A 28,000-nucleotide genomic window follows, 5' to 3' on the forward strand; every position below is an offset into this window, starting at 1 on the left:
AAATTCTAATTTACAACAAAAGATTATTTAGGTTGAGCTCTGAGCATGATCAATTTCTTAGGGCTATTGATGATTCTGAAATAATTGGATCCAAGACCTTCTTCTTGGTCAAACATCTCTTTACTCATCTGCTAGGATTTTTTATGGGGCTTTGGAGGGCACTAAAAGGTGTTACAGGTTTGTGATTGGTCATCTTCTGAAGCAGTAGATCTCCTATGATTGGCTAAGGGAGATATCCATCAATTACTATATTGTCAGCAGTATTCAGGGGTTTTCCACAGACCTTAAGGCTTTGCCAATAATGCCTTAGGCTCTTCCACTTCTCAGGAGTATTCTGAAGCTACAGCTGGAAGAACATTTATGACAAGGCAACTGGTTTTTCAAGAATGCTTCTCATTGGGGTGAGGTGAGAGAGGTAGTAGTGCATATACAGCAAATTCCTAATACAAGTTAATTTAAGTTTTTATATCAGGTCTAACTAATCCAATATAAATTTATGTAATAAAGTATTGAGCCATCAAATAGAAATAATATTATCATCAATTCATGATGAGTAATTAATTCTAACTCCTATTCTTACAGCATTAACCGAATAGGTTATAAATAAATAGGTAATAAAATTCAACACAGCCAAGGTGTTTGTAATTTAGAAATCATTTATTGTTTATTTACCAGGCCAGGATAGACTCTCAGTAGAGTACTGTGCTGAACCCAAGTAGAGACCGGTTTATAAGCAATTCTAGTTCTGCCTTGTGGTTACAATAGTGACTTGACTTCTCATTAGAGAAGGGGGATGCTGGGGAGCTTACAGGATGTCTGACATTGTCAGGCAAGCATTCTGTCTGAACATAACACTCCCCTTAATTTAGTTTAAGCAACATTTTCCTATAAGCCTGAGTCCCCTTGACCCAGGGATGAGGGGGGCCAGTCTTTTGTCCATTTTACTCCTCCCTTTTTATGTTCATAGTTGTGACTCATCTGAGGTCAACTGGGAATAAGTCATCAAATAAGTCATCTTGAGGGTGAAAAGTTTCAGGATCTGTAAGAAATAAGGCACTTAATTATGCAGGGAGCTATGAGGAGGAGGAGAAGTTATAACAGGACTGGACCCACATGTGATTAGAGTGACTGATATCAGGACATTGAAGCCTTACAACTGGCCTCCTGGTCATCCAATTGCTTACGCAAGGAGGCGAGGGATTCCCTAATGATCCCCGACTGACTTGACAACCCCCTCTAGGTAGTCCATTGATTTTTCTAAATGGGTGATGAGACTATCTAGAGTCTGCATCAACACAAGAGCTAAGAAAGCAAATGTAAGGCCAAAGAAAATGAGGCAAGATAAATATCAGAGAGCTCCCAACATTCTATTAATTGGAGAGTTTGATTGACTGGACAGGACTCCATTCTCAAAGTAAGCAGTGGTGAATGTGAGTTACACCAAGGCCGAGGAAAAGTCAGAACATTGAGAGTGGGAACAGCAATCTGGTTCTGACAGTATGGTGGGAGACATTGAACATTCTGATAAGAGCCAGAAAGTCTGAACTCCCCCTTATCTTGAGTCTCACATTAACAATTTATAACTTTAGAGCAAGGTTCAGTCTTCAATGAACCAGAGTGGGGTTTTGCAACTAAGGGGATTGAGGCAGAACAGTTAAGGAAACCGAGGCAGAACAATTTAGGGAAACTGAGGCAGAACCAATTAGGGAAACAGAGTCAGAACAGTTAAAGAGGACTGTGGCACAACATTTCACACTCTCTCTCTTCTGAATCCTATGTGAAGCAAAAAAACCAAAATAAAACTAGAAAAGAAAAAAAAAAAGGCAAGGACAAGTCTTTCCCTAATAACCCCAGAGCAGTACAAAGGCTCTCTGTTGCAAACATGTTAGGTCCTCTGCAGCTGGGGCAACTTCTCAGCCAGAAAATCCAGTTTGAGATGGAGAGTTCACTGTGAGTTAGGTGGTCTGCAGTCATTTGTGCATTTAACTCAGTCTCTGCTTACAGAGCAACAGGGCTCAAGGGCTCAAGGCCCATTCAGAAGGGCAACTCTCTCCATGGGATAAGAGTGAGGCTTGGAGTAGCTTCATCTGCCCCCGCCTAGAGGAACAGACAGGGCTGCAGAAAGGATCAGATTGTAGAGCAGATTATGCACAGTTAGACCATCAAGGCAGGCAAACCCCAAACTTTTAGATGCCTGATATCAAACTACAAGATCCTTTAAGATTGCTGAAATACTAATTAATGAACTGGGATTACAGGACTGGAAAAACAGATCAGAGAGACTGCCAGTCCCAAGACAGGTGTCTGATTTCTGGTTGTTTCTAAAAAAAAAAATAATAATCCCAAGAACTGAGTCCACCAGGGCAATTCTGACAATAAAGGGTTCCTATTCTTTCAGGTATTTTTTAGAAAAATATACCAGTTTCCCCAATATTCTATCTCTTCCTCCCTTTTTTTTTTCTTCATAGAGAGGAATTATCAAATGACCATTCCACATATAAATCCCAAGAGTGAATCCAAAATCCCTATATGTAAGAGACTAGCACAGTAGTGTTCCTAAAAATCCCTCACACATCACAGAAATAGTTACACAGTTTTAACAAATCCCATCCCAAATCTTAAACACACACTAACAGATGACCCAGTCAAGGTTTAACAGTTAGTCATCAACTATTCCCACAGTCCCCCATATCAGTCCATCAGGTATGAGGAGATAAAGCTGCTCCTGGTGAAGATGGTTGGTGGCTCTCAGTTCATGCATAGTGTGGGTGTGCCATACTGACAATCAAAGCTGATCAAGGTCCCAGAAGCAAGTCAATATCCTTGATTTGACACAAATCTAACAAATAAAATAAAAAGTCTGAAATAAAAAGACTGGTCTACAAGACTGCTGCAAAATGTGAAGAGCCAGCAGCTTCCTATGTGAAGAGATGACTGCTTTATTTTTTATTTCCTTTACAGGCTAATTGTACACTATTTCAGAGTCTGATTCTTTTTGTACAGCAAAATAACTGTTTGGACATGTATACTTATTTTGTATTTAATTTATACTTTAACATATTTAACATGTATTGGTCAACCTGCCATCTAGGGGAGGGGGTGGGGGGAAAGAGGGGACAAATTGGAACAAAAGGTTTGGCAATTGTCAGTGCTGTAAAATTACCCATGCATATAACTTGTAAATAAAAAGCTATTTAAAAAAAAGAGAGAGAGATGACTGCTTTACAGGACAGGCACCAGCTGTAGTCTCAAGTCTTAACAGCAATTAGATCTCACAGACCATTGTTAATTGTCCTCTTATCATTTAGAAACCTTAAAAAAAAAAACAGAAATACCCAATAACAGACAGATGACTAGGCTAAATACTTATTTGCCTAAGCATTTAGGATACAATGATTACATATAATCAGACTGAAAACAGCAAGGTATGACATAAACAAATTGCATTAACATTTCTATTGATCATTGCTCTGACCATAGAGATCAGTTAAGGGAGGAAAAATTGCAAGAACTTAACTATAGCATAACATAAGCAGTCAAAACTCAATCTTCAGCACGTACAGGATAAAATAGCTTTAACCCAGTTTTATTCCAATAAATTGTCCCACTAACTGTCAGAGAGTGGAGCTTTAAAACTCCCATAAAGCATTAATTAATTAACTATAAGCCCAAGAAATTTTACCTCCAATAACAGGTTCCATTAATCAAATTTCTGGTAAATCCTAAACAAATATTTACCATAACCTTATAGTCATAACAGTAAGAAATTTGTCCCAATAAATTCACAACTTAAACAATTTCCAAGTAGATGTTTCATAAGTGAATATTATACATACAAATCAGTTTGCTTTTAAAATACCCAATACATAGAAAAATATCCCAAATTGCATATTGTCCATAACAGAAACATTTTCAAAAGGACAAAGAAAAACTATTATTTTCAGAGGTCCTTTAAATAACCTCAGGATGACCCAATACAATCAATTTAAAACTTATACAGAATGATCAAATACCACATAAAAGAATGTGAAAGATTCTTAAAATAGCAATTAAACTTTTAGAAATAATCCTACCAAAGTATGGATCACATTCATGACCATCTCCCTCAAACAAGAAAACCATTATGTATCAAGAAACAAACATTCAATCAATTAACCTAAAAGTAAGCCTGTCCCTTTAAATCAGTTTGCTGCACTGGCAGTAACTTGATTAAAATAAAAACAGCTGGAACACACTTAGGGTGGTGAGGGGAGGAGAGGATTCCATGTGGCCACCTTTCCCCCATTCCTGCACTCCTGGACAAAAATTTCCTCAGGTTCCCCACTCAATTTCTTACAGGGGAATCCTTCTCAAGATATAGCCCATCAGTTTATTTATTTTCTCCTAATATCAAGTTTCTTCCCAAGTTCACCAGTTTCCCAACTTTCTCCTTCTCTTATGCTACATACTTAAACAATCTCCAACAACTTTAACTAGACACTCCACTGCTAAAGTAGCAGAAAGCAATGGGGAGTGGGTGAGTGGAATCTTTATCTTTGAAGGCAAAAGATCCTCTTCCTGTTTCTCTCTCTCCCACCTCTTCTTCCTGCTGCTAAAAACCTTTCTCTTACTTCCTAAAATCATGCAAACCTTTAATTGTTCCTACAAACCAATCCTTCATAAATCACCTGCATTCTTCTTTCCAGTTCTCTTCAAAACTTTTAAGATTCACAATATAGTGAATAGCTAGATAACTCCATAAAACATAACTTATAATGTTAACAAATAAACTGAATCAAATCAAACTTTTTTTTTCTGCCTGAGTGTCTGACCACAATTAGCATCTCTCTTATCTGTCCAGGCAGAGTTTGAATTGTATTGCTCTTTCTCTTCCTCTTTAACTAAATCAGGCTGCTTTTTTTTCTTTTTTCTTAGTAATAAAGGTATCAATATTTAAACAAATTCCAAGATCTTATCCTCAGGATAAACAGATCTAGCATGCAAAGGCAATAGCAAAATTATTTCTCACAATTTTCAGAATCATCCCAAAGTTCCTAATCAATATTTTTTTCTTCCTGAGTTTCAATCAGATAAGGTTTTATTGCCCTCTACTCTAGAAGGCTCTGAAAATTGCTTTAAGGGAAAAACTTTCCTGTCAGTTTAAAATGGCCAAGTTTCATTTACTTACAAATTAGTTCAACAGGTTTAAAATCACAAGCAAATTTTCAAATAACCAATTCCCAAATTTCTCAATCATTGTTTTTAAAACTTAACAGAGTTCTTAAATTAACAAAACAGACAGACAAATCACACAGAACACATACAACTAGAAGAGTGCCCCCAAAAGGTGCTCAGAATCAGATCAGACCAGATGTGTCCAGATTTAGACACCCAGGACCATCACACAGTGTCCTATGGAGGTCAGCAAGGGGGCTTTAGCACTGTGTCCAGCTTACCACACTTGCTAGTGAGGAGTACTCACTAGACCAGACAAGTGGCTGCAGGATAGTTAGGCACTTGCAGTGGCCCCTCAAAATCTTATTTTTTTAAATAGCTTTTTATTTACAAGTTATATGCATGGGTAATCTTATAGCATTGACAATTGCCAAACCTTTTGTTCCAATTTTTCCCTTCCTTCTCCCCACCCCCTCTCCTAGATGGCAGCATGACCAATACATGTTAAATATGTTAAAGTATAAATTAAATACAAAATAAGTATACATGTCCAAACAGTTATTTTGCTGTACAAAAAGAATTGGACTCTGAAATAATGTACAATTAGCCTGTGAAGGAAATTGAAAATGCAGGTGGACAAAAATAGAAGGATTGGGAATTCTCTGTAATGGTCCATAGTCATCTCCCAGAGTTCTTTCACTGAGTGTAGCTGGTTCAGTTCATTATTGTTGTATTGAAACTGATTTGGGTCATCTCATTGCTGGAGATGGCCATATCCATCAGAATTGATCGTCATATAGTATTGTTGTTGAAGTATATAATGATCTCCCCTCAAAATCTTATTAACCAGAACTGGCTTTTAGAATGTCTGTGCCAATTTTGAACTCAATTCAAAAATCTGGGTCTCACTTTTCCGGTCCACAGAAAGTGATTTCTGGAAACTGGGGCAGAGGAACATCTCTCGGTGGCCACCCCCTAGGATCCATAACCTCTTTTGTCCTCCAGGGAGAGGGACTAGCTGTCAGACTGAGCCAAAGGCTTATCTCGGTGGGACCTCCAAATGAAATAAGCCAGGCAATAAAATTCAGGACAGCCAAGGTGTTTGTAATTTAGAAATTATTTATTACCAGCCAGGACGGACTCTCAGTAGAGATCCACCTCAAACCCGAATAGAGAGCGGCTTATAAGCAATTCTTGTTCTGCCTTGTGGTTACAACAGTGACTCGACTTCTCGCTCGAGAAGGGGGATGCTGGGGAGCTTACAGGATCTCTGACATTGTTAGGCAAGCATTCTGTCTGAACATAATACTTCCCTTAATTTAGTTTAAGCAACATTTTCCTATAAGCCTGAGGTCCCTTGACTCAAGGATGAGGGGGCCAGTCTTTTGTCCATTTCATTAACTAAAGTAAACTTTACTCTATTTAACTCATTGATACAATCATTGGTACCCAATAAATCAGTGAATTGAGTAAATACTGATTAAATCAAGTAGGGATATCAAAATGAGTCTCACAGATGTAATGCATTGCTGCATTTCTATGCTTTTCTCTGAAGAGCAGAATTTGGCATATGGAAAGGGATAAGTAAAATCCATTCCTCTTGTTAAAGGCTAAGCATTGTGACTGCTCATTTCTGTGCAGTATGATAGCCTTTAGTCAATCCAATATACTTCTTTTTGGATTTTATGTCCTTTGAACTTTGGGACATCTCTCTTGCTATATTCCCTAGGGTTTGTAGTATCTATCTTGTGGGTCTGCATAAGTAAATTTCTTCCTCCTCCTTCCTTTTCAGTTTTACAATACTTTTGGATTAGATTTATAAGACTCTAGGCAAATATGTTACTATTAAAATTTGTATTGAGATCTGCTATTTTTTATATTATCTTCTTTTGTAAAAATATTCCTTCCCCTTCCTCTGACCAGTAAATTATCCCTATTTACAAAGAATAAAAAATAAAGAGGGGACAGAGCAATTAAGTACAACAATTGTGTCAGCTGAATAAAACATAACTTCTGGCATGATCTCTTTTCTCTCTTCATTATATAATTTTCTATAGTCTATTTTTAAATTGACAATTATTTCTTTAGTTTGCAGTTATTTGCTACCACAAAAGTGCTGCTACAAATTTTTTGATGCATATGATGCCTTAACTTTCCTGGGCTATATGATTTAGCAATAGGATTGGGATACTGACACTTTAGTCATGATTTTAAAAAACAGATAATTCTAAATTGCTTTTCAGAATGTTTAGACCAGTTTATAGTTTCACTAATTTTCTTAGTGTCTCTCTATAACTCCCTCAACATTAATTGTTTCAATCTTTTGTACTTTTACAAAGTGCTGGGTATGGTATAAAATCTCAGAGTTCTTAGGATTTACATTTTTCCTATTATTATTAATAGTTAATAGTTCACATTTTTTTCTTTTGTGAACTGTTTGTCCACATCCTTAACCTTTATTCATTGGTCTTTTATATATATAATTCCTCTATAATAGCACAAGTGATCTCATTCTATTTCATTTTCTCCATCAGTCTTCTTCTTTAATCTTCACTTCTAATAATTACTTATTTTCAGTATCTTCCTATCTATTGGCTGCTTCCATATTGCTTACAATCTTGCCCATGTCATTCCCACTCTCATTTGATTAGTGCATCCCTGACAGTTATCATCCTAAACTAAACTTCTTGAAATGGCAATCTTTAATACCTGTCTCTCTTCCCTTCCCTGTCATTTTCTTCACAACTCTGTAATCTCAAAGTTCATTTTAAAAAAACATTTATGATATAAATTCTTCCATTTTTGCTCATTTCATTCTGTATCATTTCATTTCTCTTCCTATGTCTTTTTCTATTTTTGAAGTCATCTATTTCTTCTTTTTTTATAGCACAATAGTATTCCATTACATTCATATACCACAAATTATTTAGCCTTTTCTCAATTGAAAGACATCCTGTTGTATCTAGGGTTTTTTGTATTTTATTTTTTACTGTTTGTTTGTTTTTACCACCACATAAAGAGCTGCTGTATTTGCAAATATATCTTCTTCAATCTCTTTTTGGTAAAGGTTTAGCAATGTTATTGCTAGATTGAAGGGCATACACTAATTAGTAATTCTTTGTATAAATTTTCATACTGCTTTCTAAAATCTACGCATAGCAATTTTCTAAGATCTACCAATATCAATTTTCCTATGGCTCCTCAAACATTATTTTCCTTTGCCTGTGTGAAGGGTGTAAAGTGGATTCTTAGAATTGCTTTCATTTGGATTTTTCTGATTACTCTTTATTTGTAATATGTTTTTTATGTTTCTAGTTAGTCTGGATTTCTTTACTTGAGAAATGCCTGTCAATATTCTTAAATCACTTATCAATTGGGGAATGGCTCTTGTTATACATTCAAATTGCTTCCTTACTTGACATCTCCTTGACACTGGTTGTACTTGTTGTCTTTATTAAGCAACTTTTGAGGTTGGCTAGGTCCAGCTGCAGCTGCTATTGTCAACAACTGTAGTCAGCTCTTCCCAAGTGAAGGCAGCAGTGTGCAGGATTGTCAGGTTGTAGTCCATGATGTTGAGGTTGTTCTTGTTGGAAGGCAGGTCCCAGGACATTTCCTGCAAGATGATATGATTGCACTATATAGCTCTCAAAACAGTAGTACTGAAAGGGGCATGGAGTGGCCAGTATGCTCTACAGGAATAAAAGCAGCAGGAGCCCAGGCAGAAACAGTGGTGATTGTGGAGGACCCAGGACTCGTGGCAGCCCTGAGCCCTGACCATAGCTTCTTCTACATCCAATCACCCCAAGCCTCCAAGGAAGCCTGGATGGGTGAGGGAAGGAGAGGTTGCTGTTCCTTTCAGAAAGTTAGTTGGGTCAAGGAGGGAGAAACCTGGCTTGTTTCTCTGCAGATGAAAGACCCACTTACCACTTTGTGGAATTGGGTGGGGAGAGATGGTTAGACTTTAGATTGAAAATGTACTCTCATGGGAAAAATTCATATGGTATTCATTTTTGCCACTAGTCATGCCTCCTGGAACCAATTATCAGTGAACACCAATTACTGTATTTTTATTGACATATCATCCTCAAAATTCTGAATGATTTTGAGGAGTGAGTTGGAGACATTTTACTATAAAGGGGCTTGTAAGATAGCACTTTATTCTATAGAATCAATCTGTTCACTAACATTTATTAAATACTTGCTAATTGCCAGGTACTGGTCTAGGTTATGGGATTTCAAAGAAAGGCAAATACAGAATCAATTTTTCTTAATCAATACAGAATAAACCCAATGGGATCTTATATTCCCTACATTTTTCAGTTAATAGATAAACAAGTGAAAAGATATTCATTGATAAAAAACACCATTGTAAGTGCTGAGGATTGTAATGTGAGGAGACAATGCATACAGGCAGTTTAGCTACAAATCAGAAGGTCCCGCGGTCTTTAGAGCAAAGAAGATAGTAATGAATCTTCTTAAATGTCATCCCTACTAAAAGTCAGATTTGTTTCTGATGTTAAACCATCTGATGGTGCCTAGGCCTTTGGTGGCAAAAAACTTATTTTTTGGTTCTTCAGCAGAAGTTGTTTCTAGTGAGAGAGAGAGACAGACAGAGACAGAGAAAGAGAGAGGGGGGAGAGAAAGGAAGGAAGGGAGACAGAGAGAAAGAAAAAGTGAGAGAGGTAGAGAAGCAGAGAGAGAGAGAGAGAGAGAGATTGATAATCTCTGTCTTTGAGGTTTCTCAACATTGTAAGAAATATTGCATATGATCAACATGTATTGTTCCATAGTGTGGGGGTAAGGTTTAGGGAAATTGCCTTCTTAGAAAGTACAGTTTGGTGGTGGTGGGGAACAAGGAAAGAGGAAAGGGATATAACCTTCCCCCCCAACCTTGGACCAAAATACTTTCCTCTCTCACTTTGATTCTCTACCTCTACCCCCAAACCAACCTAGGTCCAGCTCATCCAGAGAAGGGAGAAAGAGCGAAATGGGTGCTACCCTCTCTATCATCCTATCCTCATGAACCATTATGCAAAAAGTACCCTGAAAAGATTTTATAGGTAACAAACTCCAAATTATGTACAGGATCTTTGTGGATATCAGAATCCCCTCTCTGTCCTCCACTACCTTCCCATCTCACCCAGTCCCAGGAGGAGGAAGCAGTGGGAGAAAGGAACTTTACTCCTCTTTTCTTTGGAGGGAGGCTTAATGTACCCAGCAATCCATCTTCTCCTACACCTCACAGAGTTCTGCCCTCACTCGATCATATGCAGGGCCAGCTCAGGGTCCTCTGTCTCTCTGATGGGGAGAGTTATTCTCCAGCAGAACCTCACCTAGTCCCTGGTCCGTAGTCCAGGGGTTGGATGGGAAGGCTGGATGGCCCCATACTGGCTGGATTCATAGAGTGCTGACTCTAAGGAGTGGGGAGGGGCAATTGAGAAGACAGAAGTTAAGGAGGATTCTGGAACTGATAGAGTCAGGGCACTCTGTGGGGGCAGGGAAGTAGTCACCCGGCTTGCCCGCCGGGCTATTTGATGGGTGTGGCAGCTTGCCGAAACTTCTAGTACGAACTTCTCGGATCTTCAGTTGAGGAGAGCCTTTGGAGTGGAAGCTATCTACGTAGTGGTCCTAGAACTCTGGAACGAGTCTGGAAGTCCGCAGTAGTCCTCGCAGAACTCCTCGAAGAAGTCTTCCTGACTGGAGCCCGCTGCTAGTCCAAGGTGCGGCCCAGGGACGAGCGGGGCACCTTCTCCCAATATATCCTCCTCCTCCAGGCCAGTCCTGTCTAAGGTGAAGATGTCTTCTTGACATTTGGTTCTTCCATTTGTTGGGCTCAAGAGCACAATTCGAATGAGGCCCCATTTTGCACTTGGGAGAGGCAGCGCGCTCTGGGGCCGAGTCCAGGTCTGGTGTTCTTCCTCTTCTTGCAGTATGAGTCCATGATGGCTGGCTAGAAGTGGCCAGTAGATGCAGGTAGGTGAAGGCGGCACTTCCTCGGCCCCCCTTCTTCTTCTTCTTCTTTTTTAAAATAAGTTTTTATTGATAGAATCCATGCCAGGGTAATTTTTACAGCATTATCCCTTGCACTCACTTCTGTTCCGATTTTTCCCCTCCCTCCCTCCACCTCTTCCCCAAGATGGCAAGCAGTCCTTTACATGTTGAATAGGTTACAGTATATCCTAGATATAATATATGTGTGCAGAACCGAACAGTTTGCTTGTTGCAATGGAGAATTGGATTCAGAAGGTATAAATAACCCGGAAGAAAAACAGAAATGCAAGCAGTTTATATTCATTTCCCAGTGTTCTTTCTTTGGGTGTAGCTGCTTCTGTCCATTCTTGATCAATTGAAACTGAATTAGCTCTCTTTATCGAAGAGATCCACTTCCATCAGAATACATCCTCATACAGTATGGTTGCTGAGGTATATAATGATCTCCTGGTTCTGCTCATTTCACTCAGCATCAGTTCATGTAAGTCTTGCCAGTCCTCTCTGTATTCATCCTGCTGGTCATTCCTTACAGAACAATAATATTCCATAACGTTCATTTACCACAATTTACTCAACCATTCTCCAATTGATGGGCATCCATTCATTTTCCATCTTCTAGCCACTACAAACAGGGCTGCCACAAACATTTTGGCACATATAGGTCCCTTTCCCTTCTTTAGTATCTTTTTGGGGTATAAGCCCAGTAGAAACACTGCTGGATTAAAGGGTATGCACAGTTTGATAACTTTTTGAGCATAGTTCCAAATTGCTTTCCAGAATGTCGGCCCCCCCCTTCTTAAAGTCCATCTGGGAGAGGACCCTTTTACTTAATCGAAAGTCTTCTTCAGGGGAGGGGTAGAACCTTCAGTGTCTTGCTGGGAAATCCATTTGCCTGAGCAAGTGGATAGAGTGTTGGGCCTGGAGTCAGGAAGACTGATTTTTTGGAGTTCAACTCTGGCTGCAGACACTTATTAGCTGTGCGACCTTGGACTTAACTCTGTCACTCAATTCTGTTTACCTCTGTTTCCTCATCTTCAAAATAAACTGGAATGAAATGGCAAACCACTCGAAGTATCTTTACCAAGAAAACCCCAAATTGGGTCATGGAAAGATTGACTTGAATGAAAGAACTGAACAATGGTTATCTCCATAGAGTTGGTTCCTGATGATAGATATGGAGGCTGGACTGGAATTGGGTCCAGTGTTCTAGGATATGTCATCAGTTATTGGTGATAGTTGGTTGCTGGTTAAGCCATTGGTGAGGATATGAATTCCTTTCTCACAAAGGACCTTCTTTTCTCCCCAACAATGGCTCGAGGAGTCTGAGTTTAATGGAGAGCTATTGGTCTTGAGGCACATACTGCTATTACCAGGGCTTTTAGGTTCTAGTTCCTGGGATATCTCCAGTGGGGTATGGAGGAGATTTGGTTACTGAGGTGGAGGTTTGACATATATGGTATATATTGCTTCCTGTCTCTCCCAATGTTGCCTAGAAGTAGCTAATTAGGCAATCTTGTCTTGATGGTATAAAAGATGTGAATTGTTGCTGAATTTCACATTTCACTTGCAAAAACCTGCTTGGTCTCTGCTGATACTTTCATTGAGAATACCCTTGATTCATGTATAGATGAATCTAATAACATTGATAGAAGAGTAGGTAATTATTTGTGTTCTCTCAGTCATCAAGTTATCTTTTCCCTTCCTTTAAGGACCTTATGTCTCTGATTCTTGCTATTGTATTGTCTCAGTATGGATCCCTTCTCTATATTCCTTCCTATATATTATATACCCCTTCTCTACTTACTTTTATCTCTGGGGCATCTAGGAATCATAATAGTGTTGAGCTTAGATTCAGAAAGTCTTTTCTCATGAGTGCTAATCTTAAGTGTGTGACTGGGCAAGTCACTTAATTGTGCTTCAGTCCTTATCTGTAAAATGATCTGGAGAAGAAAATGGCATACTGCTGTAGTATCTCTATTATCAAGAAAACTCCAAAAGGAGAAATGGAGATCTGGGCTGGAATGAAAAGTAACTCAACAACAATATCATAACTCTGCTTGTCCATTTTTCTTTTCTTCTACATTTCCATATTATAGTGTTTCTTAGGGCTTTTGTCCTTTACCTGAAAAGTGCTTTTTCTTCTGGGAGATAGATCAGCCTATACTTTAAACATAAGTAATATCTATCAGACCATGGAACTTGTGTGATTGGTAATTTGGTACAAGATGCTGACCAACTAAATTACTTCCTGATCTCAGGTATTTGGTTTTTGGCTTGGTAGCCAATCTTTATGGTTAATTCTCCTAGCTATAGAGGAGAAGAAGAAACCTCCCCAACTCATTTTTATCCTAATATTGACATTGACATGATTAGAAAATTTCCTTTTCTACATTGGTCTTCCTATTCCTCTGCTTTTTGAATCTTTTTCCTTTTCTACTTTGTCCTCTTTCTCTCTACCATGATTCATTTCTCTTCACCCCTTTTCCTCCTCTTCTCCTTCCTTTCCTCCTGTTTCTACTACTTTGCTTTCCTCTTTTGCATTTTTTCCCTTTTCTTTCAGCTCTGGGTAAAAGTCAAGAAAGTCTCTGAGAGTTAAGGCTATTATTAAAAGGAGACCTGACTGCAGTGGTGAACAACACTTTACTAGAATGGGCTGTGAAGTATAAGATAAAGTTTTTTTTTTCTAAAATGATTTTTTGAGGCATTCCCCCAACACTTTGTACAGACAGTATCTTATCTAAAGAGCATTTAATAAATGTGTTTGCTGATTGAATATACAGTGGTCAGAGAAATGAATATCACCACAATTAAGAGGTTTCACTGAATATCTAATACATTGAGCAAAGTAGTCAAAACTGAAAATTGTTAAAGGGACTATCTGAAACATGAAAGGCTGTAATAAAGAGCTGCTGAGAAATTGTTTAACGAGTAAATTATAATAAATTGATATTTCAGTCACTAGAAAGTTTTTTAGTTTAGAATAAACTACAAAAATAAGTTTTTGGGGGCTTTAGTCTTTTCAATGACTGAAAATACTACCTAATAATTTCTTTCTAGTTATACTATAATGCCCTCTGCTGGACAGTTCCAGAAGTGATAGAGTAGGAACACACACTATTGGCTCTTTACTTAGCCACCAAGAGAGGGCTACCTTCCCCCAACTCAAGGGAGGGGAAGAAAGATGAATGGCTCTGGGTTGCTAATTTTCTTAAAATTAAATTTGTCACCTCCCTCAGATCGTCACTTTTATACTCTTCTTGAGGAGAGAATATTTATTTCTTTGTGAAGCAAATGCCTTAAACTACAAAGATAATCACTAATTCAGTAAGGACTGAGCTTTTCATAAAGAATGAAGCATTATCCTAGTTATGTACTTGGGAAAGTACCACAGGATAAAGCACTGCACTGTTGTCTCCCCAAATAGATTACCATCTCTCTTCACGATAGAAACTATGCTTCTATGTCTGTATTACTTACTGCATTTTCACAGTGTAGAACACACAGTAGGTATTGTTAAATGAATGGAAAAAATGAAAAAATAATTAATAAATTAAGGGAACCTAAGTTTTTGACTTTGCAGAAGATGTCTAAGGAGGAGGAAATGTTTGGATTGATTATAAAATATCAGGTTTCTAATAGATTTTTATCTTTAATGACTTTAATGAAAATTTATTGTCCTTTTTTGAATTAATCATAAACACTTCTATTAGATTCAGTGTAATAATATTTACATTTCACTTTGGGTAGAAGATGTGCATGAAAAGTTCTTAAATTTTATAATGGGAATACAATTTAAATATTCACATTGCAAAGTTCTGTATATATTTTAAAGGACTGATCAGTTCAATGATGAAATATATATTTTTTGAAAAAACTCAACAGTGTTACCATATTATAGAAGATGATTTACAAATAATTATATATTTGTCTGGCCATCCAATTTCAAGAAAGAATACACAACTACAAATGCATGCAAAAATTCTGAGAATACTCTAATAAACTACATATATTATATAAACTTCAACTTTATAACCAGACTTCAACTTTAAAAGAATTTTACTTTTGGATTGTGCAGATATTGCTAAGCTTGCCAATGTTAGGGTAAAATGAATTTCTTATTGAGAGCTTCCAAATTGTAGGGGAATTGTAAAATATACCACAAGAACTTCTGTACACTGATTTCCCTGGTCTTGTTTGTGCAGAAAAATAAAATAAATTTTAGAAGGAGAAACTTCTCACTTGGTCAACTGTTTGACCCTCTGTAGCTCTTCAACAGATTCCCATTTTTGATAAATTGTCATAAGCTTTTGAGACAAATTTAAGATTTACATTTTCTGAAGACTCTGGATTTTTCTTTCTGTTAATGTTCATCAGTTTTGAAAAGGGAATATATGAACATGTAAACTGTTCTAAACTTATAAATGCCTCCAAATTCACATATTTGAAGTTTTTTTCCCCACATGAGTTGTAAAAGGTTTGTGATTGGGACTTTTGGGGTAGCAGTCTACTTTATAAGAGCGATTTGTTAGAGTTCAGAACTCTGATATTAAAAAAATATGACTGACATTTCTCAAAGACTAGTCTCCAGCCTGATCCCACTCTTCTTTTACAAAGAAGTAGAACCAAAAGAACAACACCTCAGCCAAGTCTAAAAATGTATTTCTGGGTCCACATTGATTGTTAAGTGTATTCTCTATGAAGAAGCATTAAAATACCATAGTGGATAGAGTCCTGGACTTGGAGTCAGGGAGATCTAAGTTCAAATACTGTCTCAGATACTTGTTTTGTCATCTGAACAAGCCATTGCTCTGGCTAAAAATATACTGACTTAAGAAATCTGGTTAATGTAGTGATCAATCATTAATTTATAGGACTGATGACAAAACATGTCAATGAATGGGTAAGGATCATAGAGCCTGATGAGTCCAAACCCTCATTTTACAGATTAGGAAATTGAGGCATAGAGTGATTTACTGACTTATTTGCCTAGGAAAGATATTTCAACTTTAAAAGTATTTTCTCTTGCTGTCTCAAATTGACCTCTTATTAGGAACTACTGGCATATTTTAGTGGTTCAATTTTCAGATGCTTTATAAGCATTTATTGAGTTCCTACTATGTGCCAGGCACTATGATAAGTGCTAGAGATACAAAAAGAACATGGTCAAGTGGAACAAAACCCTCTAAGGCATGCAAAATTTGAGCCTAATTTTATTAATTATCTTTTGGTAGAATTTGCAGATTTGCATGACATCAACTGAATTTTGCAATCTCAAAATGATGAAAAATTCTTATGATTGGAATTTGATAGAACTGGACTCCTGTCCAAAAAACCCCAAAACAACCCCCCACCAAAAAACCATCACCGAATTGACAAATAATCAAAAGATATGAACAGGCAGATTTCGGATAAAGAAATTAAAACGATAAATTCTCATATAAAAAACTACATATTAAAAAACACTATTCTTTAGAGAAGTGCAAATTAAAACAAACAAGAGATCACTTCACAATCATAAGATTGGCTAATATGACAGGAAAGGAGAGAGATTTTGGAGAAGATGTGGGAAAAGTGGGATACTAAGGTATTGTTGGAGATATGAACTAATCCAGCAGTTCTGGAGAGCAATTTGGAACTATGACCAAAGGGCAACCAAACTGTGCATACTCTTTTATCCACTAAAATCACTATTAGGTCTCTACCCCAAAGAGAACATAAAAAAGGGAAAAGGACTAACATATATAAAAATATTTGTAGTAGCTCTTTCTGTGATGGCAACAGATTGCAAATTGAGGGGATGCCCATCATTTGGATAAAGGCTGAACAAGTTGTGGTATATGTGAATGTAATGGAATATTATTATTCTATAAGAAATGATGAGTAGGCAGATTTCAGAAAAACCTGGAAAGATTTACTTGAACTGATGCTAAATGAAATGAGCGGAACCAGAAAAATGTAGTCCACAATGACATGATGATCAACTATGATAGACTTGGCTTTCCTCAGCAATACAGTGATTGAAGACAATGTATATTGAAGCATACGATTTTGACTTTTTTTTTATTGTTTTTTCTTTCACATGGTTTTTCCCTTTTGTGATGATGATGATTCTTACAACATGACTAATGTGGAAATATGTGTAATGTAATTATACATGTATAACCTACATCAGATTGTTTGCTCTCTTGGGAAGAGAAAAATAAGTTGGAACTTAAAATCTTATTAAAAGTGAATGTTAGAAACTATCTTTACATGTAATTAGAAAAAGTAAAATGTTATTAACTAGGGAAATATTTTTGTGCATATGGATCCTTTTTGTTTGATCTTTTTGCTAGAGTATTACTAAACTGAGTAGTATTACTAAACTGAGTAGTATAATATTGTGGTCTTTTGGACATGATTTCAGGTTCTCAGAATAGTTGGACCAGTTCACAACTCTACCAGAAATGAATTAGGGAACCTATTTTTCCACATCCTTTCCAACATTTATCATTTTTCTTTTCTGTCATGTGAGTCAATCTCATAGATGTGAAGTTCTTACCTAGAGTTGTTTTAATTTGCATTTCTCAAATTAATAGTGATTTAGAGTATTTTTGGCTACATTGGCTTTTTTTTTTTTTTTTTTTTTTTGGTGCAAAGCCATTTTAATTTCATGTAATGAAGAGTTTCTATTTTACAATCCCCATTTAAAGTCTTTTTTTTCAATTACAAACTTCTCCTTTTTCCATAGATCTGAGAAATAATTTTTCCCATGTTCCCCAAATTTCCTTTTGATATCTTTTCGATCTACATCATGTACTAATTTTTAGATCTTGGTATTTATTGTGAGATGTTGGTTTATACCTAGTTTCTCCAAAACTGTTTTCCAACAGGAACTATATAAACATAACTATTAAACATTTTCCACACAAATAAAGTCAGTTCTAATCAATTGGAAAAATATCAAGTGCGCCTGGGTAGGTCAAGCAAATATAATAAAAATGACAATAACTACCTAAATTAATCTACTTATATTCAGTGCCATACCAATCAAACTCCCAAGAAATTATTTTACAGAGCTAGAATAAATAATAACAAAGTTCATCTGGAAGAACAAAAGGTCAAGAATTTAAGGGAATCAATGAAATAAAAATGTAAATGAGGGTGACTTAGTTGCACCAGACCTAAAACTACATTATAAAACAGTGGTCATCAAAATCATTTGATACTGACTAAGAAATAGTCAATCAGTGAAATAGGTTAGGTTCACAGGACAAAATAATCAATGACTATAGTAATCTAGTATTTGACAAACCCAAAGACCTCAGCTTTTGGGATAAGAACTCACTATTTGACAAAAACTGCTGGAAAAATTGGAAACTAGTATGGCAGAAACTAGGCATTGACTCATACCTATCACTATATACCAAGATAAAGTCGAAATGGGTTCATGATTTAGACATAAAGAATGATATTATAAGCAGATTAGAAGAACAAAGGATAGTTTACTTCTCAGATCTGTGGAGAAGGAAGGAATTTGTGGCCAAAAAAGAACTGGAGATCATCATTGAACACAAAATAGGTAATTTTGATTCTATTAAGTTAAAAAATTTTTGTACAAACAAAACTAATACAGACAAAATTAGAAGGGAAGCAATGAACCAGGAAAACATTTTTACATTCAAAAATTCTGATAAAAACCTCATTTCTCAAATATATAGAGAATTTACTCAAATCTATAAGAATTCAAGCATTCTCCAATTGATAAATGGTCAAAGGATATGAACAATTTTCAGATGAAGAAATTGAAACTATTTCTAGTCATATGAAAAGGTGCTCCAAATCACTATTGATCAGATAAATGCAAATTAAAACAACTCCGAGATACCACTACCTACTTGTCAGATTGGCTAAGATGACAGGAAAAGGTAATGATGAATGTTGGAGGGGATATGGGAAAACTGGGACACTGATACATTGTTGATGGAATTGTGAACTGATTCAACCATTCTGGAGAGCAATTTGGAACTGTGCTCAAAGGGCTATCAATCTGTGAATACCCTTTGAGCCAGCAATGTTTCTACTGGATCCCAAAGAGATCATAAGGAGGGAAAGGGACTCATGTGTGCAAAAATGTTTGTAGCAGCCCTTTTTGTAGTGACAAGGAACTGGAAACTGAGTGGATGCCCATCAGTTGGAGAATGGCTCAATAAATTATGGCATATTAATGTTATGGAATATTATTGTTCCTTAAGAAACGATCAGCAGGATAATTTCAGAGAAGCCTGGAGAGACATGAACTGATGCTAAGTGAAATGAGCAGAATCAGGAGAGTATTGTACACAGCAAAAAGATTATACGATGATCAATTGTGATGTATATGGCTCTTTTCAGCATTGAGGTGATTCAGGCCAGTTCCAATGGTCTTGTGATAGAGCCATTCACACCCAGAGAGAGGACTGTTGGAACTGAGCTTGGATCACAGCATGGTATTTTCACTTTTTTGTTGTTTGTTTGCTTTTTATTTTCTTCCTCATTTTTCCCCTTTTTGATTTGATTTTTCTTGTACAGGATGATAATTCTGGAAATATGTATAAAAGAATTGTACATGGTTAACATATTTTGGATTACCTGCTGTCTAGGAGAAGGGTTGGGGGAAAAGAAGGAAGAAAAATTTGGATAACAAGGTTTTGCAAGGGTGAATGCTGAAAACTATCTTTGCATATATTTTGAAAATGAAAAGCTATTTTTTAAAAAATAAAAACTATTGAAATTGGCCTGAATTACCTCATTGTTAAAAAGAGCCAAATCTATCACAGTTGATCCTCACATAATCTTATTGTTGTTGTGTAATGATATATGTTTAAAAAATAACATGTAATTAAACTATCAGTGGAGTGAAGAGCACTTGGGAAATATACCTAAAGGATTATAAAGTTGTATATTCTTTGATCTAGCAATACTACTGCTAGGATTGTATTCCAAAGAGATCATAAAAAAAGGAAAGGGACCCATATATAGAAAAATATAACAGCTTTTTTTTTTTTTTTTAATGTCATGGCAAAGAATTGCAAATTGAGGGGATGCCCATCATTTTAGAAATGGCTGTTGTGGTATATATGAATGTAATGGAATACTATTGTTCTGTAAGAAATGATGAAGTGGCAGATATCAGAAAAACCTGGAATGACTTACATGACCTAATGTTGAGTGAAGTGAGCAAAACCACGAGAACATAGCCCACAGTAACAGCACTGTGTGATGATCAATTATGACAGACAGCTCTATCCAAGTCAGTTGGATCTAATTGATTCAAGATAATTCCACAAGACCCATGATGAAAAATGCTATCCACATCCAAAGAAAGAATTGTAGAGTTTAAATGCAGATTAAAGCATACTATTTTTACTTCTCCCCCCTTCTTGTGGTTTTGCTCTTTTGTTCTTATTTTTCTTTTACAACATGACTAATGTGGAAATATATTAACATGTTTGTACTTGTATAACCCATATCAGATTGCTTATAAAAATAAAGGTCAAAAACTATCTTTACATGTAATTGGAAAAAATAAGATACTAATAAATAAGAAAACATCCCCAAAACAAAAAAAAAAAAAACTTGCTGCAATTCAAAATCTTATTAAAAGTGAATATTAAAAACTATCTCTGTAATTGGAAAACAAAAACTTAATTAGGGGGGAAAAAGCCATTTTACATATTACATAGACCTATGTAGTACTTTGGTGTAATACAAGTTGTGTGACTATATTGTTTCTACCTTGGGAAGCAAAGTAAGAACTGTGGTAGCCCATATGGAAGAAATTGATCTCAATTCATTGAGATGTTAAATCATCTCCCACCACAATTCCTTCAAAGTTGACTTGGTATAAGATGGAAGAGTGAATATATACTTTGTTATTTTCTTATGGTCAGTATGTTTAAGGGTTAGCTCTGGAAGTAGGTATGGAAGAGGGGAGAACCCTGCTCTGGTAGAGCCCTACTTTATCTCTATTGCATGGGAGAAGACTCCTTATCGAACAGTGAATTTTCACGTGTTATTCCTGTGCTTAGAATTCTCCACTTTGTTTCTCCCTCCTGCTTCCCCTGGTTTTCTTCAATTCTCAACTATCATCCCACCTTCTACAATCACCTTTTTTGTTGCCCTTCACATGATCTCCAATAGAGAGTGGAGGGTGGAGGGTGGAGACTGTATCTTTTGCTTTCATTGAATCCCGAGGGCTTAGCACAGTGTCTGACACACCTAGTAAGCACTTAATATCTGCTTTTTCGATTTGAGAGGGCAAAAAGGTTCATTCTCTTTCCTGCTTGTTCCTGGCAGGAAGGTTCTCAGACTGTCAGTTTAATTCTAAGCTTGACCCAAAGCATCTCCATCCTACCCATTCACCTGTGGAATGGTAGAGGGTCCCCTCATTTGGACTTGTAAATGGCCTCAAACCAGACAAAGGGGGCAGGCTATCAGTTGGAGTCAACTGAAATAGGAAGCCTTGGGTTCTTTGAAGCCAGTTTTGCCAATTATTAAATAAATGATTTTGAGCAAGTTATTTTAACCTTCATAATTTCACTTTTCTCTTCTGTAAAATATAATGATAATATTATTAATAATAACAATGATATTTATGGGTATTTATGGGACAATTAGATGGTGCAGTTGGATAGAGCTGAACTTTGAGTCCGGGAGACTCTGGCCTCAGATACTTACTAGTTTTTTGACCTTTGGCAAGTCACTTAACTCTATTTACCTCACAACAATTCTGAAAGGTAGGTACTATAATTACCCCCATTTTTATAAATGAAGAAACTGAGGTGTACAGAATTTAAATGACTTGCCCAGGATTCTCTAGGCAGTAAGAGTCTGAGCTGAAGTTTGCCTGATTCCAGGCTTACCACTTTATCCACTGTACCAAGTCACTGCCTCTAAGAATAGTGCTTCTTAAACTAGATTCTCTAAAGGCTTCTTGGGTGATAATGTACAGAAAATGTCTTGCAATTTTTAAAGTACTAGATAAATATATATATTTTTATATTATATTTTCTGAGTACAATATTGATGGCAATGAATAAATCCTCTTTCTACAGTCTGTTTTAAAGAGAATTTTTCTATTTCTTACTAGTCAGCCAAAAGAAAGAAATGCATATAAACTGCTTTTGAAATAGAGCAGAAAATTAGGTTGTTCAAACTAAAATGTAAAGCCATCAGAAAAAGGAATTGTTCTCCTGCAGCTGAAATAGAAGAATCCCCAGTCAATGATTTAATAATCTAAAGCTCTAATGTAATATCATCTCTATGCCAAATTTCATTCTTAGATTGATTATAGATCATGAAAATGAGAAGAAAAACATGCTGAAGGTCATATAGATTTAGCCCAGTCAGGATAATTTGTCTGGATTCTTTTTTTAAAGAAAAAATTAGTGATGACTCCTTTCTTTTAAAAATGAAAGATTCATTGTTATTCTTGCTTTGCTTTCTATGCTTAATATGAAGACTTTGAGCATCATATTTGAGGACCTTGGCCTTTTTTTGTAAATCTGCCCAATAGGAGATATGTTACTAACATTGTTATTACAAAAGAATAATATCGTGTTGTTGAAAGAGTAACTAGGGTAGCATCTTGTTTTTGGGTATTGAAAACATTTATGTTCCTTGGCTTGTTGTTGTTGTTGATTTGTTTAGTTGTGTCCACTCTTCTTGACCCCCTGGAGCATAGCATTCCAGGTCCTTCCGTCCTTCACTATTTCCAAGGTCTGTCCAAGGTCATGTATGCTTCCATGACATTATCTTTCTCATTCTCTGTTACCCTCTTCTCCTTTTGTCTTCACTATTTCCCAACATCAGGGTCTTTTCCAATGAATCCTATTTTCTCTTTATGTGATTAAAGTTTAAGATTAAGCTTTAGTATTTGTCCTTCCAATGAGTAGAATGAGTTAATTTCTTTTAAGTATTGACTAACTTGATCTACTAGCTGTCTAAGAGACTCTCAAAATTCTTCTTTAGTATCATAATTTGAAAGCATCAATTCTAGGCTGCTCAGTTTTGCTTATTTTGTCCAATTTTCACAGTCATAGATAGTTATTGACCATAGCTTTGATTATATAGATCTTTTGTCAGCAAGGTAATGTGTCTGATATAGCACCTTATTAACCAGAATAATTAGTTTAAAAAAAAAATCCAAAGTGAGAGGACGGTTCTTTTTATTTACCTCAGTGATTATATAGCAGTTAAGTGCCTTCTTATTTCAGTTCTGTTTCCCACCCACCTCCAGCAGTGACTACCCTAGCTGTAGCCTCATGAGCTTTCCCTAAATATTTGTGGTGCTTGTTCAATTCAGGTGCAACAATTCCTTTTTAGCATTATGAATGTTGGTGTCTGTGGTCAAGGCTCCAAAAAGGTGCATTTCATACATTACTGTGTTAAGTGTGAATTGACTTGCAGTATGAAGTGAATCTGATCTATAGTACCAAATTCTATTATGATGTTTTTTCTAACTTAAATTTACAAATAAAAAATATTCATTTATGTTTTTTCTAACTTAAATTTACAAATAAAAATATTCATTTATAAATAGAACTGAGTATCATTTACTCTGAAACTGAATTTTGTGGGAATTTTATTTTCCCTCAATTTGGTGGAAACTTGTTTAAATGTATATGTATATGTCTTTATAGTTATCTATTTGGGAAAGAGAAAATGGGTTGATCTCCTCATACTTCTCTTCTAGGAATACTAGGGATAGGAGATGGTACTTGGCTACACATTTGTTCTGACTGCTCTCTGCCTTCCCTACTTGTAAAACCAACAGGGAAGCTATAGAGATTGCTGAATTGAGTTAAATGTTATCCTGAAATTCTTATGTAGTTGTAAAGTCCTAGAATTAAAAAATAAATCAACTTCATCATCATGGTAGGTAAAACAGCTAGACGACAACAATTCTTGTGAAAAAGATTACAGGATTTTAATAGACTAAACATGAGTTTAATAGACTCAAAATGAGTCATCAGGTGTGATTTGGGAGCCTAAAAAACCAACACAAGTTTAAGCTTAAATTGCATTGAGAGACAGTCTTCAGAATGAGGGAAATGATTGTTCTTCTGTCCTCCTCTCTCCTGATCATTTTCTTTTTGCTTGTATGTTCACTGTTTAGCACAGTGCCTGACACATAGTTAGTGCTTAATAAATTACTTCATTTCTTTCTCCTTCTCCTTCTTTCCTTTTCTTCTTAACTCCCTCCCTTTCTCCTTCTCTTATATCTATTCTTCCTTCTTTTTCTCCCTCCTTCCCTCTCTCCTTTCTTCCCTCTCCCCTCCCTCCCTCCCTCTCTTCCTTCCTTCCTTCCTCCCTCCTTCCCTCCCTCCCTGCCTTCTTTCTTTCCTTCCTCCCTCCCTGCTTTTTTTCTTCATATCAGATAAATAGCATATATCACATTTGCCCTCATGATAAAGATTTTTTAAAAAAGTAAATAAAAAGCATTTTTATTGAAACAACCTCCATATCCAACAGTATAACAAGATTCTACACCCAAATAAATTCCCCACCTCTGCAATAAATAGGAAAGATGCATTTTATCAACTATTTTTCAGGACCAAGCTTGGTCATTTAAAAAAACACAACTTATTTTTAATCTCTTTTAAAATATCCAGGACTACTTTTCTGTGAGCTTTGAGTTCAGAATGACTGCTGTATAATCCTATAGTAATGTATTTTGAAAATAAAAAAGTATTAAAACAAAAGTAATCCTATATTGGGGGCACTCCTAGGTTTATGCAGGAAGGGGGGGAATATGTTGAACTACTTCTGTGAGTTTCCATGCCTTTGGTACATTCCTTCTGACAATGTAGTTTGCAGGTTAGTACTTTGTGTACACAGTGGGAATGGCCCTGGGGGCAGAGTTATGCATTCTTACCCTGCTCTTTGACATGACATTTGGCACTTGGGCAAAACATTGCAGACAACAGTTGGTTGATTCTGTTTTCAAAGTGGGCATAACTTCATTCTCAGAATAAATAGAATGGAGATGTTGGAAAGTAGGGAAAGGAATTTTTTAAAGCTTTTTATTTTCAAAACATATGCATAGATAGTTTTCAGCATTCACCCTTGCAAAACTTTGTGTTCCAATTTTCTTCTTTCTCCCTTCCCTCCACCCACTTAGACTGCAAGTAATCCAATATATGTTTAAACACATGCAATTCTTCTATACATATTTCCACAATTATCATGATGTACAAGAAAAATCAGATCAAAAAGGAAAAAAAAAGAGAAAGAAAAGAAAAAGCAAGCAAACAATAAAAAAAGTGAAAATACTATGTTTTGATCCACTCTCAATTCCCACTGTCCTCTCTGAGTGCATCACAAAGCCATTGGAATTGACCTGAATCACCTCACTGTTGAAGAGAGCCATTCCCATCATAATTGATCATCATATAACTTTGTTATTGCTTTTTACAATGTTCTCTTGGTTCCACTCACTTCACTTAACTTCAGTTCATGTAAATATCTCCAGGTCTTTCTGAAATTGTCCTGCTGATTTTTTCTTATAGAACAATAATATTTCATAGCATTCATATACCATAACTTATTCAGACATTCTCCAATTGATGGGCATCCATTCAGTTTCCAGTTCCTTGACACTACAAAAAGGGCTGTTACAAACATTTTTGCACATGTGGGTCCTTTTTTTTTTTTTTTTTTAATGCTCTCTTTGGAATATAGACCCAGTAGAAACTACTGCTAGATCAAAGGGTATGAAGAGTTGATAGCCCTTTAAGTATTGTTTCATATTATTCTCTAGAATGGTTGGATTAGTTCACAACTCCACCAACAATACATTAATGTCCCAGTTTGCGGAAGGAATATTATGCTATGTAGGGAACATTCTAACAGTATGGGCTAGAATTAAAAGTATCAGTCTGGTATCAGCAAATCTGATTTTTGATAATGGCATTTTTACTTTGTGATCTTTAACAAGTCTTTTTATTCTCCACCTCTACTCCAAAGCATTTGTTGTTTTTGATAGCAAAGCTAAAAATAAGTAAAAATAATTTAAACAAACTTCTTAAAAGCAGAAAATGAAGTCACTAGTATATGTTATACAAGAAGAAAAATTGCAAATTTTCTTAATATAGAAGATTTTAATCTGGATTTGGTGAACTTTTCAATTTCTTGTTGTTTAAAAAAAACTTTTGATAGAAGAATTTCAATATAATTGGTTTTCTTTATAATTCTATTTATTTTACTGATTTAAAACCATTTTTTCTAAGAGGAGGTCCATAGGCTTCATTAGAATGGTAAAGAGGAGGTCCATTACACAAAAAAGATTAAAAACTTCTGTCCTAATAAAATCTTGTTTAAGGTTTTGACAACATATATAGTCTCACTCATAGTCTGGCACTATGTGAAATAATGGGAGTCAGTGAGGCTATTTAGTTAAATAGATTTCATTAAAAAAAAATTTGGAATTTAAAAACCAAATGAAATGGAAGTTTCCATATACATAGTGTATCAGAAAAAAAAGATGATACATGAAATTGTGAATATTTTATATGAAGTTTGATTTTCTTTTAAAATACATAGTAAATTTCACATGTAACTTTCAAAGTTCTTCTAGTTATCTGAAAATTTCTGGCCTTCCTATTTACTTCTGTACATTTACAAATGAGAAACTGAGGCAAATAAAGTTCATTAAACAGCAGTCACACAACTTATAAGTATCTGAGGCCAGATTTGAACTTATGAAGATGAGATTTCCTGATTATAAGCCAAGTGCTTTACTCACTGTCCACATCTATTCATGTTCAGCTAACACCATAAACACAAACAAAAAACAAACACCACCCTTAAGAGTTCTAGAATTTCATTTTCCTCCTTCACATTCCTGCTTTTAATTAGACAAGTATTCTGTTATGCTCTTACTACGTGTCAGATACTATGCTAGTCTCTAGACATACAACAACAAAAAAAGTCCCCCAAGTTGTCTGCATTCAAGGAGCTTACAGTCTAAAACTGTGATCATTTTTATTAAATCCCTGATGGGACCTTGTCTGGAATTTATTTTGCAGTGGAATTCTTTTATTTAATTTTTTTCTTCCCCTCCCCCCCCTTCAATGGTATTTTATTTTCCCAAATATATGTAAAGATAGTTTTTGACATTTGTGTAAGATTTTGTGTTCCAAATGTTTTCTTCCCTTCTCTCTTACCTCCCCCTCCCCAAGACAGCAAGCAACCTGATATGTGATAAAAGCATTGTATATGTATATCATACTTTTAAACATATTTTCATATTTATCATGTTGCACAAGGAAAATCAGACCAAAAGAAAAAACCCTATGAGAAAGAAAAAGCAAACAAAGATGAAAATACTATGCTTCGATCCAAATCCAGTTTCCATATTTTTCTCTCTGGATATGGATATCATTTAATGGAATCATTTTCTGAGGATTTAACAAGACACATGCTTTGAAACCTTTTTTTTTTTTTAAACAGAGCACACGTTACACACTAACAGAAGCTACTTTGACAGTTAAATATATTTGTTTTTTTTTTTTTCCAAATATATGTCATTACTCTCTACCAGACTGCTGCATAAGAGCTCAAGTTATTCTTTTATCTAGATTTTTCATTTGACCCAAGACCTTGCAGAGTTCTTTGTACACAGTAGACATTTAATTAATGTTTCTTGAACTGACCTTAGAATTATGGACTCACAGAATCACCAAGTTGGAATGGACATTGCAGATTATCCAGTTCAATTCCCTGCACAATTCATGAATCTCCTCTACAGCAAAGTCTTTGAAATCTGAGAGTTGCAAGGGACCTATGTTAACTCAGGGAAATATACATAAGCTGCAAACATAAATGTAAGTGT

The 28,000-nt window shown here is 35.8% G+C and overlaps 1 protein-coding gene and 1 long non-coding RNA gene across 3 annotated transcripts in view; one reads left to right on the plus strand and one right to left on the minus strand.

Annotated features, from left to right (window-relative positions):
- The window catches only part of SLCO5A1 (solute carrier organic anion transporter family member 5A1), a 395,082-nt gene that overhangs the window by 111,233 nt on the left and 255,849 nt on the right, over positions 1-28,000 (plus strand). The gene's annotated exons all lie outside the window — the stretch shown is intronic.
- LOC127543790 (uncharacterized) lies at positions 637-27,991 on the minus strand. The gene is made up of 3 exons (XR_007949304.1): positions 27,822-27,991; positions 8,570-8,767; positions 637-2,839 (listed from the first exon to the last, which is right to left on the minus strand). It is a non-coding gene; the product is annotated as an uncharacterized LOC127543790 (long non-coding RNA).

Source organism: Antechinus flavipes, chromosome 1 (genome assembly GCF_016432865.1).
Source record: "Antechinus flavipes isolate AdamAnt ecotype Samford, QLD, Australia chromosome 1, AdamAnt_v2, whole genome shotgun sequence".
In the NCBI taxonomy this organism is placed as follows: domain Eukaryota; kingdom Metazoa; phylum Chordata; class Mammalia; order Dasyuromorphia; family Dasyuridae; genus Antechinus; species Antechinus flavipes.